At 38.2% G+C, this 17,308-nt stretch overlaps 1 protein-coding gene across 9 annotated transcripts in view; it reads right to left on the bottom strand.

The window, feature by feature from the left end:
- CCDC66 (coiled-coil domain containing 66) overlaps positions 1-17,308 on the bottom strand; it is a 68,643-nt gene that overhangs the window by 34,381 nt on the left and 16,954 nt on the right. The gene's annotated exons all lie outside the window — the stretch shown is intronic.

The raw sequence follows: 17,308 nt of genomic DNA, 5'->3' as shown, positions 1-17,308 counted from the left end.
GAGGAGGAAACAGGCTCCCTGCTGAGCAGAGAGCCCGATGCGGGACTCGATCCCAGGACCCTGAGATCATGACCTGAGCCGAAGGCAGCGGCTTAACCCACTGAGCCACCCAGGCGCCCTATATTTCATTTTCTAAGCATACTCTTTTCCACAGTGGCTGCACAAGTTTGCATTCCTACCAAGAGCATGTGACAATTCCTATTTCTCCACATCCATGCCAATACTTGTTGTTTCTTGTGTTTTTGATTTTAGCCATTCTGACAGGTATGAGGTGATATCTCATTAACTTTTCATTTGCATTTCCCAGATGCTGAGTGATGCTGAGTATCTCTTCATACGTCTATTGGCTGTCTGGAGTATGTCTTCTTTGATGAAATATCTGTCCTGTCTCTGCCCCTGCCCCTCCCACTCATGATCTTTCTCACTTTCTAAAATAAATAAATAAGTAAATAAATCTTTGAAAACAATCTCTCTGTTTAGCAATTTCTCAATTGAGAAATTTAGATATTGAAGTTTTCATTTATTTAAATCTACCAATTTTTGCTTCATTTATCAGATTCATGCATGTTAAAAATTGCTATTTCTTGATTTCCTAAATCTTCTATCTATATTTACAACCCTCACCACCCTAATAATGATCTTATTTTTATTAGTGTAGCAATAACAATTTTATTTTGTTTAGCATTTCTTTTTTTTAATCCTATTATTTTAAACCTTGCTGCATTCCTATGCTTTACGTGTCTTGGATTCTAGAAAGTATCTAGATTTCTTTATGTTAATTAGTATTTTCTTAATTGGTGAGTTTTGGTTCACTTAGATTTATTATATTTATTGATGTATTTCGTCCTATTTCTATCTTAATCTTACATTCCACTTTATCTCACTTTATTTTTAAGACTCTCTCTAAATTTTTGACGTCAAAGATATCATCTTCTTTTTTTTTCTTTTTTTAAAGATTTTATTTATTTATCAGAGAAAGAGAGGGGGAGAGAGCGAGCACAGGCAGACAGAATGGTAGGCAGAGGCAGAGGGAGAAGCAGGCTCCCTGCTGAGCAAGGACTCGATCCCAGGACGCTGGGATCATGACCTGAGCCGAAGGCAGCTGCTTAACCAACTGAGCCACCCAGGCGTCCCAAAGATATCATCTTCTAATAAGAACTTTAAAATGCTCTCATATCCTTTGACCTTGCCTTCCTCTGCCAACCCATCAAGACTGGTATTAACTAGACCTTTTTTATTTGTTATAAAAGTAACAATCCACTCTACTAAGGTAAATAATCACAAATCTCTTCCAGCATCCCTTAATTTACCTTACATTTTTGGTTAAGCACTTCATTCAAACCTGTTTTCAGTGTCACCTTTTAATAAAAATCCTCAGAGAACTTTAATGCCTGGAAATATTTTATTATCTACTCTCATTTCAATGACAGTTTGGCTAGATATTAAATTCTAAATTTTAATAGTTATCTTATACCCAGTGCTACTGCCGGGAAAAAAAAAAAAGCTCATACTTGTTCTCTTATATATTGCTTGTTCTTTCTTTCTGCAGGCTTTTAGAATTTCTGGGTCTTCCATATTCTTAAATTTCAGGTTAGTATGTGTAGTGAGGTCTTCCTTATTTTCTTTTTGGGGTGCTTTCTAGCCCTTTAAATCTGAGGTCAGTTAACATACAGATCTCAATTACTTTTTCAAGTATTTCCTCTCTTCTCCCAATGTCCCTCTTGTTTGGAGGGAAAAGTCAGCATTTCTATTTTCATTCTCATTCTGCCTTAAATTTTTTTCCCTATTTGTCCTTTCCAAGATATTTTCTAAATAGGCCCTACCAATTATTTATTTACTCCCTAGCTCTATCATTCCCACTATTTCACATCTATTGTATTTTACACTTTTTTTTATGTTTCACACTTAAATTTTCTGCATGGTTGTTTGTTCTATGTTCTTATTGTAACACTTTCCCTTACTTCTTTTATTATGTTCTTTAGACTAAATTTATCGATTTATCTGTCCTAATATTTTTGCTTCTGTTAGACTCTGATATACTCTATCTACACTGCTTCCTTTGAAATAGCTGTGTTCCTCCAACATTTTTGTTATTTGCAGCAGTTCATTTTTTTTCCTGGCACTATCAACCAAACTTGTCCAGCAATGAACAGCCAAATATTCAGTGGGAGGAATGGCAAAGAGCAGACTAGCCCTAGGGCTGAAACTTAGGGTGTTAAACTACAATCACTCCCCCCAGAGCTTCTTTTTTGGGAGCATTCCTTAGACTGTTATTGTAATTCACGAGACAAGTGAGTATCAATAGGAAGGAGTAGAGTAGTCTCCACCTGATTTTCCAAGTTCCTGCAAAGAAGTAAGATTTAAGCAAGGACTGGCCCAGGATTTTATTCTAGAGGACAGCTAGAACAGAGATCCAATTTACAGTTAATGGGGAGTGAGGCACTGTTTAAGACAATGACATCAGGGGATGGGGGAAAGCATGTCAACAAGAAGAATTCTTAAAATTCATTTCTTATTTTCCTCTCCCACAGAGATGCTGGGTTAATTTCTATCACAGGCCACCTAACAATCCAACAAACCAAAAAAGTATCCTTCCCTCATTTTCCTATTATCTCAAAAAATGACCTTAAGGGGAGATACTAGCAGTTTATAACCAAGGTTCAGTATCTTGATCATGGGATCTTAGTATTTTTAAGTTTGTAAAAGCTTATTTATTCTCAATATTTTCTGCTTGACTTTAATTTTTGGTTATGTTTTTCTTATAACATTACAGCAAATTTTGTAAATGTTCTGTTGACATTTAAAAATTTGGTATGTGTATTCGTAGAAAATAAAATCACTGATACTTTTATGGTCCAAATACTCTGATAATACCCCAGTAAAAATGTGCCTCAATTTCTCCTACTTATTTTTGGTTTATGAATCACAAAAATATTATTCTTACATCTTTGTTATTGACTCTACTTTTCATCAAAAATAATTTGTTATGGGGGTGCCTGGGTGACTCAGTCAAACATCCCTAGGGGCATGTGTTCAAGTCTCATACTGGGCATACTCACCCTAGGCATAGAGCCTACATTAAAAAAAATAAGTTAACAGCTTTCTCTCCCAAAGTAATGTTTCTAAAATTACAAGCAATTTTGTTTTTTGTATTTTTTTAAAATTTTGATTTTATGTTATCTATTTTTAATAATGTATAATTCTATTTCAAGTGTATCTCTTTTAAGCAGCAGGTCTGCGGGGGAGGGGGCAGTTCTCATACCTCTGCTTTTAAATAAAAGATTTCTGACATTTCGGAGCTTATTTTTTGTTTCTGTTGTACAGGTTACATTAGTAGATAGTCTCTTTATACTTAAAGCAGTGATTATCTTTGCTTTCCATATTCTTAAACCTTTATCCGGGTTTCAGAATCATAATTAACTGTCTTTACAGAGAGATCATGCAACATATCAACATAAAAATATAAGGCATAAAACAAACAAAAGCATAAAGAACAAAAGTGGAAAGGTCCCCTTTGTTTCCATTACTCTTAGACTTAGACAATGCCAACAATCTGCTTTCTTTTACATATTTGTATTTGTTAATAGGTCTTCCAGATTTTTTTTCCTTTAAACATGGAAATGGTGACACTGTATGTATTTTTTTGCAATTTACCTTATTTCACAAAGTCTTATAGAGACTTTGTGTTAGCTATATATTCCTTTTTTTTTTTTTTAATTTTTTATTTTATATAAACATATGTTTTTATCCCCAGGGGTACAGGTCTGTGAATCACCAGGTTTACACACTTCACAGCACTCACCAAAGCACATACCCTCCCCAGTGTTCATAATCCCACCCCCTTCTCCCAAACCCCTCCCCCCAGCAACCCTCAGTTTGTTTTGTGAGATTAAGAGTCACTTATGGTTTGTCTCCCTCCCAATCCCATCTTGTTTCATTTATTCTTCTCCTACCCACTTAAGCCCCCATGTTGCATCACCACTTCCTCATATCAGGGAGATCATATGATAGTTGTCTTTCTCTGCTTGACTTATTTCGCTAAGCATGATACGCTCTAGTTCCATCCATGTTGTCGCAAATGGCAAGATTTCATTTCTTTTGATGGCTGCATAGTATTCCATTGTGTATATATACCACATCTTCTTGATCCATTCATCTGTTGATGGACATCTAGGTTCTTTCCATAGTTTGGCTATTGTGGACATTGCTGCTATAAACATTCGGGTGCACGTGCCCCTTTGGATCACTACGTTTGTATCTTTAGGGTAAATACCCAATAGTGCAATTGCTGGGTCATAGTATATTCCCTTTTTTAAAACCATAAATTCCTTATTGTGTTTTAATTCTGATTCACTTTTATGACCCAGGAATAATCTTTAAAAACTGCTTTAAAAAAAATCAGAGAAAGATCTTTGGGAAGAATATTTTATAAATTCTTATAGGTCTGAACATAACTTTATGGTCCCTTTACATGTGAACGTGCTGTTTAGGCATTAAATTCTTTGTCTCGGTGTACCTATTAAACCTGTACAAGGGGAATTCAGCTAGATAGTTATCAAACCATTCTAAACATCTACAAACTCAACAGGAGATCGAAGAAAAGAATAGCAGCAATGATATCAACATAAAAAGGACTACTTTCTGGAAGATAGGACATGCAGAGAAGTGAATCCGAGGCAATATCTGGGAAGACAGACCACAGCTGATGGGGGGAACCTCCATCAGCTGGCTCCTGGTAAGTGACAGAGCAGTGGAGCACAAAATCAAAACTTTTATAAGTCTGCTCCATGGAGGGACATCACTCCAGTGGCTAAGCGGGGGTTGGAACTCTCGCTGGATCCTCAGAGTCATAGAAAGACCAGGTATGCCTGAGTGTGCTACAGCCTCCACATATTGGAGGAAGGAAGCTGGCTGCAAAGACGGGAGCCGAGGAGGGGGCTCTCAGCTTGGGGTTGCCATTAACCATGATCCGTGGCAGAGTCAGGCCACTACTCTTCAAGCACAGAGTGAACAAGTGGCAGATCCAGGGAGATTCCCCTTCCTCCCCTAGAAGGAATAGCACAGGAGCACACTACAGGAATCTGCTAGGTTTGTAAACTCCAAACAAGGTCCTGTGCCAGAGACAGAAATGCTCAGTCACAGGCCAGGTGAGCTCAGACTGCAGGAGACAGGAGTGATTAACTGCTTTTCTCTGAGGGCTCACTGAGGAGTGGGGCCCTGAGTTTGAAGCATCTCTGGGGCTGGATATTGGAACGCCACCATTCTCATTCTCATCCTCCAAAGCTGTACATGTAGAAAGATTTCAGGGAACAAAAGCTACCAAGAGCAAACCTGAGCAGGTTACTCAGCCTGGCCCAACAAGGACAGTGAAATTTCACCCAGGCAAAGACATTGGAGAATCACTGCAACAGGCCCCTCTCCAAGAAGATCAGCAAGAACATTCAACCAAGGGCGGTTCAGTTGGTTAAGCGACTGCCTTCAGCTCAGGTCATGGTCCTGGAGTTCCAGGATCGAGTCCCACATTGGACTCCCCGCTTGGCAGGGAGTCTGCTTCTCCCACTGACTGCTCTCCTCTCATCCTCTCTCTGATTCTCTCTCTCAAATAAATAAAATCTTAAAAAAAAAAAAATCCAACAAAGACCAAGTATACCAAACAATCAGAACCACAAAACTCCAGAGCCAGAGGAATACAACTCAAAGTTTTTTTTTTTTAATATTTTTTAGATTTTTTAAAAAATGTTTCCTCTTTCCTCTTCCAACCAACTTCTTATCAACTGCTTCTTTAAAATCTTTTTAATATTCATTTTTACAGTCATATTCTATCCCTTCATTGTATATAACTTTACTTTTTGTATATAAATTTTTCTTTCTTTAAGTTAGGGATGCAGTTTCTTCTAACAGACCAAAATACACCCTAAATCTAATACATAGTTTTATTCTATTCACCCGCCTGATCACATTCTTTTTTTGTAAATTATGTTTCAATCTTCTTTCAAACCAACTTCTTAACAATTCCTTTTTAAAAATCGTCTTACATGTTCATTTTTACAGTCATAGTCCATCCCTACATAGTATTTACCCTTATTTTTGTATATATGTATGTAAGTTTTTCTTTCTTTAAAATTTTAGGGGCAGTTTGTTCAAACATATCAAAATATACACAAAATCTACTGTGCAGCTCTGTTCTATTCACCAGCCTAATCATATTCTTTTTCTTGTTGTTCCCCTCCCTCCTCTGCAGTTACAGGTCTCTTCTGATTTGTTTAGTGTATATTTTTCTGGGGTCATTGATACCCTTTTAGCATTTTTTTCTCTCGACCATGTATTCTCTGGACAAAATGACAAAATGGGAAAACTCACCTCAAAAAAAAAGAAGAGGTGGTGCCAAATGTCAGGGACCTAATCATCGGGGACATTATTAAGATGTCAGAACTAGAGTTCAGAATGATGACTGTAAAGATACTAGCTGAGCTTGAAGAAAGCAAAGAAGATACTAGAGAATCCATTTCTGGAGAAATAAAATCTAACCAAGTTGAAATAAAAAAAGCAATTAATGAAGTGCAATCAAACATGAAGGCTCTAACTCTAGGATAAATGAAGCGGAAGGGAAAATTAGTGATATAGGGCACCTGGGTGGCTCAGTGGGTTAAGCCACTGCCTTCGGCTCAGGTCATGATCTCGGGGTCCTGGGATCGAGTCCCGCATCAGGCTCTCTGCTCAGCAGGGAGCCTGCTTCCTCCTCTCTCTCTCTCTCTGCCTGCCTCTCTGCCTACTTGTGATCTCTGTCAAATAAATAAATAAAATCTTAAAAAAAAAATTAGTGATATAGAAGACCAAATGATAGAGAATAAAGTAAGAAAAAGAGAGATAAACTACTGGATCGTGAGGGGAGAATTCAAGAGGTAAGTAATAACATAAAGCAAAAGAATATTAGAATAATTGGGATCCCAGAAGAAGAAGGAAGAGAGAGGGGCAGAAGGTTTATTGTAGTAAATTATAGCAGAGAACTTCCCTAAATTAAAGAAGGAAAAAGGCATCAAAATCCAGGAGGCAGGGCACCTGAGTGGCTAAGTGGGTTAAGCCTCCACATTCAGCTCAGGTCATGATCCCAGGGTCCTGGGATGGAGCTCCCCATCAGGCCCTTTGCTCAGCGGGGAGCCTGCTTCCCTCCACCCCTCCGCCTGCTCCTCTGCCTACTTGTGATCTCTCCCTGTCAAATTAATAAATGGAATCTTGAATTTTTTTTTTTTTAATCCAGGAGGCACAAAGAATCCCCCTCAAAATCACTAAAAATGGGTGAACACCCTGACATGTAATAGTAACACTTATAAATGTCAGAGACAAAGAGAAAATCCTGAAAGCATTCGGAGGAACAAAGGGTCTGTAAACTACAAAGGTAGAAACATTAGATTGGCAGCAGACCTATCCACAAAGACCTAAGGACACCTAAAGAGCTGGAGAAAGAATGGCAAAGCCTAAACCCAGCAGGAGAAGAGAAATAATAAAGACCAGAGTAGAAATCAATGAAATAGAAACCAACAGATCCCCAAAACTAGGAGCTAGTTCTCTGAAAGAATTAATAAGACGAATAAACACCTGGCCAGATTTATCAAAAAGAAAAGAGAAAGGACCCAAATAAGTAAAATCATGAATGAAACAGAAGAGATCACAGGAGCACCTGTGGGTGCTCCAATTGGACAGGTGCTCCTGTTGGTTAAGCGTCTCCTTGGGTTTGGGTCACAATCCCAGGGGTCCAGGGATGGAGTCCCACATTGGGCCCCCTGCTCAGGAGGGAGTCTTCTCCCTCTCCCTCTGCCTGCTCCTTCTGCTTCTCCTCTCTCACTTGTGCTTGCTCTCTCTCTCTCTCAAATTAATGAATAAATCTTTAAAAAAAAAAAAGGAAAAAAATTTTTAAGAAAAAGAAAAAGGAGAGATCACAAACAACACCAAAAAAATACAATTATAAAAACATAGTATAAGCGGCTATATGCCAGCTCTGAAAGAAATGGATGCATTCCTACAGACATATAAACTACCAAAACTGAACCAGGAAGAAACAGAAAACCTGGACAGACCCATAACCAGTAAGGAGATTAAAGAAGTCATCAAAAATCTCTCAACAAACAAGAGCCCAGGGCCAGATGGCTGCCCCGGGGGATTCTAACAAACATTTAAAGAAGAATTAATACCTATTCTCCTAAAACTGTTCCAAAAAACAGAAATGGAAGCAGAACTTCCAAACTCATTTTATGAGGCCAGCATTACCTTGATCCCAAAACCAGACAAAGACCCCATCAAAAGGGAGAATTACAGACGAATATCTTTGATGAACATAGATGCGAAAATTCTCACCAAAATACTAACCAATAGGATCCAACAGTACATTAAAAGGATTATTCACCAGGACCAAGTGGGATTTATTCCTGGGCTGCAAGGTTGGATCAACATCTGCAAATCAATCAATGTGATACAATACATTAATAAAAAAAAGAACAAGAACCATATGGTACTCTCAATAGATGCTGAAAAAGCATTTGACAAAGTACAGCATCCTTTCATGATCGAAACTCTTCAAAGTGTACAGATAGAGGGTACATACCTCAATATCATCAAAGCCATCTATGAAATCCCATAGCGATTAACATTCTCAATTGGGAAAAACAGAGCTTTTCCCCGAAGGTCAGGAACACGGCAGGGCTGTCCACTATCACCACTGTTATTCAACACAGTACTAGAAGTCCTAGCCTTGGCAATCAGACAACAAAATGAAATAAAAGGCACCCAAATCAGCAAAGAATTCAAACTCTCACTCTTTGCATATAACATGATACTTTATGTGGAAAACCCAAAAGACTCTACTCCAAAACTGCTAGAACTCCTGCAGGAATTCAGTAGAATATCAGGACATAAAATAAATGCAGAGAAATCAGTTGTATTTCTATATACCAACAACAAGACAGAAGAAAGAGAAATTAAAAAGTCGATCCCATCTACAATTGAACCCAAAACCATAAGATACCTACGAATAAACCTAACCAAAGAGGCAAAGAATCTGTACTCAAAAACCTATATAGAGCACTCATGAAAGACTGAAGAAGACACAAAGAAATGGAAAAACGTTCCATGCTCATGGACTGGAAGAACAAACATAGTGACAATGTCTATGGTACCTAGAACAATCACACATTTAATGCAATCCCTATCAAAATACCACCAACTTTTTCAAAGAAATGGAACAAATAACCCTAAAAGTTGTACAGAACCAGAAAAGATCCCAAATAGCCAGAGGAATGTTGAAAAAGAAAACCAAAGTTGGTGGCATCACAATTCCAGAATTCAAGCTCTATTACAAAGCTGTGATCATCAAGACAGTATGATCCTGGCACAAAAACAGACACATAGATCAATGGAACAGAACAGAGAACCCAGAAATGCACCCGCAACTCTATGATCAACTGATCACTGACAAAGCGGGAAAGAATGTCCAATGGAAAAATGAGTCTCTTCAACAAATGGTGCTGGGAGAATTGGACAGCCACATGCAGAAGAATGAAACTGGGCCACTTCCTTACACCACACACAAAAAACAGACTCAAAATGGATGAAAGGCCTCAATGTGAGACAGGAATCCTTCAAAAATCCTTGAGGAGAACACAGGCAGCCACCTCCACCTCAGCCACAGCAACTTCTTCCTAGAAACACCGCCAGAGGCAAGGGAAGCAAGGGCAAAAATGAACTACTGGGACTTCATCAAGATCAAAATCATTTGCACAACAAAGGAAACAGTTAACAAAACCAAAAGACAACCAAGAGAATGGGAGAAGGCATTTGCAAATGACATGTCTCAAAAAGGGTTAGTATCCAAAGCGTATAAAGAACTTACCAAACTCAACACCCAAAGAACAAACAATACAATCAAGAAATGGGCAGAAGACATGAACAGACGTTTCCGCAAAGACGACATCCAAATGGCCAACGGACACAGGAAAAAGTGCTCCACATCACTCGGGATCAGGGAGATACAAATCAAAACCACAGTGAGATACCATTTCACATTAGTCAGTATGGCTAAAGTTAACCAGTCAGGAAATGACAGGAGTTGGCCAGGATGCAGAGAAAGGGAAGCCCTCCTACATTGTTGGTGGGAATGCAAGTTGGGGCAGCTACTCTGGAAAACAGTAGGGAGGTTCCTCAAAGAGTTGAGAATAGAGCTACCCTATGACCCAGCAATTATACTATTAGGTATTTACCCAATGATACAAATGTAGTGATCTGAGGAGGCATGTGCATCCCAATGTTTATAGCAGCCATGTCCACAATAGCCAAACTATGGAAAAGAGCCTAGATGTCCATCAACAGATGAATGAATAAAGATGATGTCGTGTGTGTGTGTGTGTTTGTGTGTGTATACATATATATACATGTGTGTATATAGATGTATGGAATATTATGCAGCCATCAAGAAACTCAGTATCTTGCTATTTGCAACAACGTGGATGGAATTAGAGGCTATTTTGCTAAGCAAAAAAGTCAATCAGAGAAAGACAATTATCATATGATCTCACTGATCTGAAGAATGTGAGAAACAGGACAGAGGATCATAGGGGAAGGGAGGGAAAAATGAAAGAAGACGAAACCAGAGAGGGAGACAAACCATAAGAGACTCATCATCTCAGAAAACAAACTGAGGGTTGTTTGAGGGGAGGGGAATGGGAGGGATGGGGTGGCTGGAGATGGTTTTTGGGGAGGGTATGTGCTACGGTGAGTGCTATGAATTAATGAATCACAGACCTGTACCCCTGAAGCAAATAATACGTATGTTAACAACAAACAAATAAACCTTTAAGAACACTGTTCTATTATCTACAGAGAAGAAATCTAAGGTTAATTTGAGTTTTGTTCCCGGTCTTCTTATTTTAAATGCCTGAAGAAGCCTATACTTGTTCAAGAAATTTTAACAGCTATCAGGATGTCTCTTCAAATCAGCCTCTTTCATTTAATTTTTTTTTTATGATCTAGGGAAGTTTTTTCTCTGATACCTATTAACAGCTATCTATTTGCTGTTTTCTTCTTCAAAAAAGCATATCATTCAAGGTTGTATCTTTACAAGCTATTTGTAATCTTCTATGTCAGACTTTCATTTAAAAATTCTATTTCTGGGCGCCTGGGTGGCTCAGTGGGTTAAGCCGCTGCCTTCAGCTCGGGTCATGATCTCAGGGTCCTGGGATCGAGTCCCGCATCGGGGGTCTCTGCTCAGCAGGGAGCCTGCTTCCCTCTCTCTCTCTCTGCCTGCCTCTCTGTCTACTGTGATCTCTCTGTGTCAAATAAATAAATAAAATCTTAAAAAAAAAAATTCTATTTCTATTTGGGGCACCTGGGTGGCTCAGTCAGTTAAGTGTCTGACTTTGACTCAAGTCATGATCTTATATTCCTGGGACTGAACTCTGCATTAGGCTCCACACTCCATGGGTAATCTGTTTGTCCCATTCCCTTTCCCTCTGGCCCTCAGCCTACTTATACTCCCTCTCCCTCTCTTTCAAATAAATAAAAATCTTTAAAAACAAAATTTTACCTATATTCATGGAGTGTCCCCACAGTGATTTCCTCTCCCTCCTGTGATTTCAATTTATTTCATTACCAAATCTTTTTTCTTTCCTTCTACTGTATTCTTAGTTTTCTACTACTCTTATCTTGGGTCTATTCTTGTATACAGATTTCCTAAATCATTTCAAGTCCTTTGTGGAATAAGATAGGAATAAATAAAAACTAAGTCAGTGTTTTCTTAAAAAATTTCTTATTTCACAAAATGAGACATATTTCTTATTTGAGATTTTTCTGAGTACTCAGCAGGAATATCTCTCTTTCTAGTGTGAAATTTTCATAGTCTCCATTTTTCCCTATATATCCCTCCTTGAACAAAGACCTATCCAGCCTATTGTTACAGGTAGTCAGGATGTGTAAGTTACTCTTAGTGCTCTCCTGCACCTGTTTAAGTGTTAGTATATTTGGCTCTTATTCTAAAACTGGATGCACAATCTGTGAAGTGCCTAGTATACTTTTGGAGCCTAACAAGCCTTTAAACAATTCCATTTACTTATTCAAGTTAAACATTACATCTTTTTGGCAAGGCCAAGAGACCCTCCTAGTTTTGAATAAGGAAGGTCTCTTCCTAGGGAGTTCAATTTTGGAGAACTGAGATAGAGTTCCCTTGAGTTCAAGACTGCCTGTGTAGAGAGGAAAAGGCTCTGGCCAGTACTGGCTCATTTTGTTCAGGCTGCAGTATTTCTTTGTCCTGAAATAAGGCCATCAATGGATTGGGACTAAGTTATAACTTAGTCACATCCCAGTTCTGCTGTGGGAAGAGCCTCACAATCCACAAACATTATTGTCAAGATTCAGAAGTAAACTGACAAGAGAAGGAACATAATGGTTATATGTATTCCATTTTCATTCTACTGGGCTGTGGGCTGTATTTTTAAAAACTCTTGTCCTGGGTGCCTGGGTGGCTCAGTTGATTAAGCGTCTGCCTTTGGCTCAGCCCCACATCCAGCTCCCTGCTCAGTGAGGAGTGTGCTTCTCCCTCTCCCTCTGGCACTTTTCCTGCTCATTCTCTCTCTATATATATAAATAAACAAAATCTTTATAAAAGAAAAAATCTTGGGGTGCCTGGGTGGCTTAGTTAGTAGGCAACTGCCTTCAGCTCAGTTCATAATCCCAGGGTCCTGGGGTCGAACCCTGCATCAGGTTCCCTGCTCAGTGGAGAGCCCACTTCTCCCTCTCCCTCTGCCACTCTCCCTGCCTGTGCTCTCTCTCTCTTAAATGAGTAAATAAAATCTTAAAAAAAAAGCTTGGCCCATTACTGATAGAAATCCATAAAAATGCATGAACTCTAAACTATACTATTCTATACTGCACTGTTTCTGGGACAGGACATGGGTAGAAATGTGTTTTGTATTATCCTTTATATCCTTTTGCACGCCAGAAGTATTACATAGTATTTTTCAAAGTAAAAGTCAAAAAAGGAAATTATATATACATATTACCCAGGCAGGATTATGCATACATATGAATGTCTTATTAATGCAGACCAGTGTTTATGTATCTACTCATTAAGAAAACAATATAGTTCCAGAAAGATCTACAAGTTCATGTGCCATACAATAATCATCACCCTCAAGATTCTACACAAGAAATAAAATATTAGAAATAAACAAATACAGCAAAGTTGCAGGATACAACACAAACACAGAAAAACTAATCACATTTCTATATACTAATGATGAACAATCTGGGAAAAGGAAATTAGGAAAACAATTCCATGTGTAATAGCACCAAAAAGAATAAAATACCTAGCAATAAGTAGGCAACAAGTTGTGTACATGGGAAACTACAAAACATTGCTAAAAGACATTAAAGAAGTCACAAATAAATGGAAAGATATTGCATCCATGAATCAAAAGACAGTATTGTCAACAGGGGTGCCTGGGTGGCTCAGTGAGTTAAGTCTCTGCCTTGGGCTCAGGTCATGATCTCAGGGTCATGGGATCGAGCCCCACATCAGGCTCTCAGCAGGGAGTCTGCTTCCCCCCTCTCTCTCTGCCTGCCTCTTTGCCTACTTGTAATCTTCATCTGTCAAATAAATAAATGAAATCTTTACCAAAAAAAAGAAAAAAAAAAGATCACCTAGTGCAATCTACAGATTCAAAGTAACCTCTATGAAAAACTTGCTGTACTTTGCAGAAATGAAAAAAATCTACCCTAAGATTCCCATGGTATCTCAAGAAACCCTGAACAGCTACAACAATCTTGAAAAAGAACAAAAACTGGAGAATTAATGCTTTTAAAACCTACTACAGGGACGCCTGGGTGGCTCAGTTGGTTAAGCAGCTGCCTTCGGCTCAGGTCATGATCCCAGCGTCCTGGGATCGAGTCCCACGTCGGGCTCCTTGCTCAGCAGGGAGCCTGCTTCTCCCTCTGCCTCTGCCTGCCACTCCGTCTGCCTGTGCTCACTCTCTCCCCACCTCTCTCTCTGATAAATAAAAAATCTTAAAAAAAAAAAAAAAAAACCTACTACAAAGGTATGATAATTAAAACAGTGAGACAATGACATAAAGAGACATACAGAACAATGGACTAGAATGGACAGCCCAGAATTAAATACTCCTATAAACAGTCAAATGATTTTTGACAAATGTGCCAAGACCATTCAATTGGGAAAGAATAATCTTTTCAAACAAATAGCACTGAGAAAACTGGATATAAATGCAAAATATGGAAAAGAAAAAAAATCCTGTCTTATATTACATACAAAAAATAACTCTAAATGGATCAAAGACCTAAACATAAGAGCTGAAACTATAAAACTCTTAAAACTCTTAGAAGAAAACATAGAAAAGCTCCCTACCAGATTTGGCAATGATTTATTAGACAGGATATCAAAAGCACAGGCAACAAAGGAAAAAAACAAAAACAAAAACATAAAATGGACTTCATCAAAATTAAAAGCTGTTGTGCATCAAAGGGCTCTATCAAGCAAATGAAAAGGTAAAATGAAGCATGATACAAAATATTTGCAAACAATATATCTGATCAGGTATGCAAAATTTATAAAGAATGCCTACAACTCAGGGCGCCTGGGCTCAGTTGGTTAAGCAACAGCATTGGGCTCAGGTCATGATCCTAGAGTCCCAGGATGGGAGTCCTGCATTGGGCTCCCTGCTCAGCGGGAATCTGCTTCTCCCTCTGACCCTCTCCCCTCTCATGCTCTCCCACATATAGAAATAAAAATTAAAAAAAAAAAAAAAAAAAAGAATGCCTATAACAATGAAAAAAAATTTTTTTCAATGGGCAAAAAATTTATACTTCTCCAAAGAACATAGATAGCCAATAAGCTATGAAAAAGTGTTCAACATTACAAATTATTAAAGAAAATATAAATCAACACTACAAAGAGCTACTACTACTTCACACCTATTAGAAGTCATCTATTATTTAAAAACAAAAAGTTGATGAGAATGTGGAGAAATCAGAACCTTTGTGCATTGCTGATGGAAATGTACAATAGTGTAGCAACTATGGAAAACAGGATAGTAGTTAAACATAGAATTACCAAATGAAAATTGGTAGAAGTCTGGGGTGCCTGGGTCGCTCAGTCAGTTAAGCATCCAACTCTTGACTTCAGCTCAGGTCATGATCTCAGGGTCATGAGATCAAGACCCACATGTGGCTCCAAAGTAGGTGTGGAGCCTGCTTAAGATTCTCTCTTTCTGCCTCTGCTCCTCCACTCTCCATGCTCCCCCTCATACGCCATGAGCTTGCATGTGGTCTCTCCCAAAAAAACAAACACAAATTTTTTTTTAAGATTTTATTTATTTACTTGACAGAGAGAGAGTACAAGCAGGGAGAGTGGAAGAAAGAGAAGCAGGCTCCCCACTGAGCAGGGAGCCCAATGCGGGACTCGATCCGGGGACCCTGGGATCATGACTTGAGCCCAAGGCAGACGCTTAACCAACAGACCCACCCAGGCACCCCACAAAAACTCTTTATTTTTTTCTCCCTCTTCTTAAATAGGAAAGAAAATTGATAAAAGCTTAACCAAAAAATTAAATATAAATAACCATAGGATCCAACAATTCCACTTATGGGTATACAGCCAAAAGTACTAAGAACAAAGCCTCAAAGAGATTATACGTAATGTTCATAGCAGCATTATTCCACAGTAGCCAAAAAGGAGGTAATAACTCAAATGTCCATCAACATCTGAATGGATAAACAAAATGCAATTGTTATAAATACAATGAAATATTATTTAGCCTTAAAAAGGAATGAAATTCTGATACAGTGTAGAACATGGATGAACCCTGAAAACATTAAGATAAATGAACTTTGTCAGACACCAAAGGGCAAATATTACATGATTCTACTTAAAGTTATTCAGAATAGTCCAAAATCATAGGCAACACTAGAATGGTTTCCAGCAGTCGGGGGAGGGAAAAATGGGGAGTGTTTAATGGATACAGTTTTGGTTTGCAGAGATGAAAAAATTCTGGAGGTGGACAGTAGTAATGGTTGCCTGTACTTAATCTCTCAATATGGCACATTTAAAAATTATTAAAATGGTAAATTCTATGTTATGTATCTTTTGCCACAGTAAAAAAAAAAAAAGGTTGAAAAGGAATAAAAATAGGGGGTGCCTGGGTGGCTCAGTCATTAGGCATCTGCCTTCGGCTCAGGTCATGATCCAGGGTCCTGGGATCGAGCCCCACATCAGACTCCCTGCTCAGTGGGAAGCCTGCTTCTCCCTCTCCCTCTCCCACTCCCCATGCTTGTGCTCCCTTTGTCACTCTGTCTCTCTGTCAAACAAGTAAATAAAATTTAAAAAAACAAAAGGAATGAAAATAGAATTTTTTACTGGACAAATGCAGAACTGTGGTATGGTGGTAGCAAAAGAAACTTAAACGTAGAATAGTTCAAAATTACGCAGTATAAAAGAATGTTTGGGCTGAACAATATAGAGGCCATTCCACTGGGGGAGGACGTGTAAGACTGAGAATCAAGAAAAGAGAGGAAGGAAAGCTGTTGAGATGACAGACCCGTAAAAGTCTCATAGCCCCAAATGGATCTGCTTTGTTAAGTTATAAATAGAGTAAACCTTCATCAAACACTTGCTAGTTGTCAGTCACTGTTCTAAGCACTTTATATACACTACCCTGTGTTTTAACAAAATTGGCCTTGGTGATTCTTCCTGTAACCAAATTTCTGCTCCTCTTAATTACATGAGAAGTTTGATATTCAAATAATATAAATAGTTCTGGCTATGGCTTGGATTTCTGAAACCAACTGTTTTCAGACATTTAAGAAGGGGGGTTTTTTAGTTACACAGTTAAATTCACTTCCCATCAATAGCATCTCTCCAATATCTTACACACAGCATATAAAAATGCATAAAAACTGTACTTAAATACTATGAAGATGAGTAGATAATCATATTCTTTAACCACAGGTTGTCCAGCCATACATTTAGTGTGTATTTTTCTTTTTAGTCTTTCTCCCATCCCCAACTCCCATCTCTACTGCAAAATATAAATAATTTTATTGGTTTTTTGGATTATAAAAAAAGATGCATGCTAGCATTTAAAAATATATACAAAATGTAAAAAACACCTAAAAATAGTCCTCAAATGGCTATTTATTTGTATTAGCAATCATACTATGAATTACACAAATAACCTTAAAAATAGTGCAAATTAAGCAATAAATAATATACTAACATTTCAACACAGACTTTTTTGCAAACTGAGAATAGCTT

Source organism: Mustela erminea, chromosome 1 (genome assembly GCF_009829155.1).
Source record: "Mustela erminea isolate mMusErm1 chromosome 1, mMusErm1.Pri, whole genome shotgun sequence".
Lineage (NCBI taxonomy): Eukaryota > Metazoa > Chordata > Mammalia > Carnivora > Mustelidae > Mustela > Mustela erminea.
This window is presented reverse-complemented; position numbering and strand designations above follow the sequence as displayed.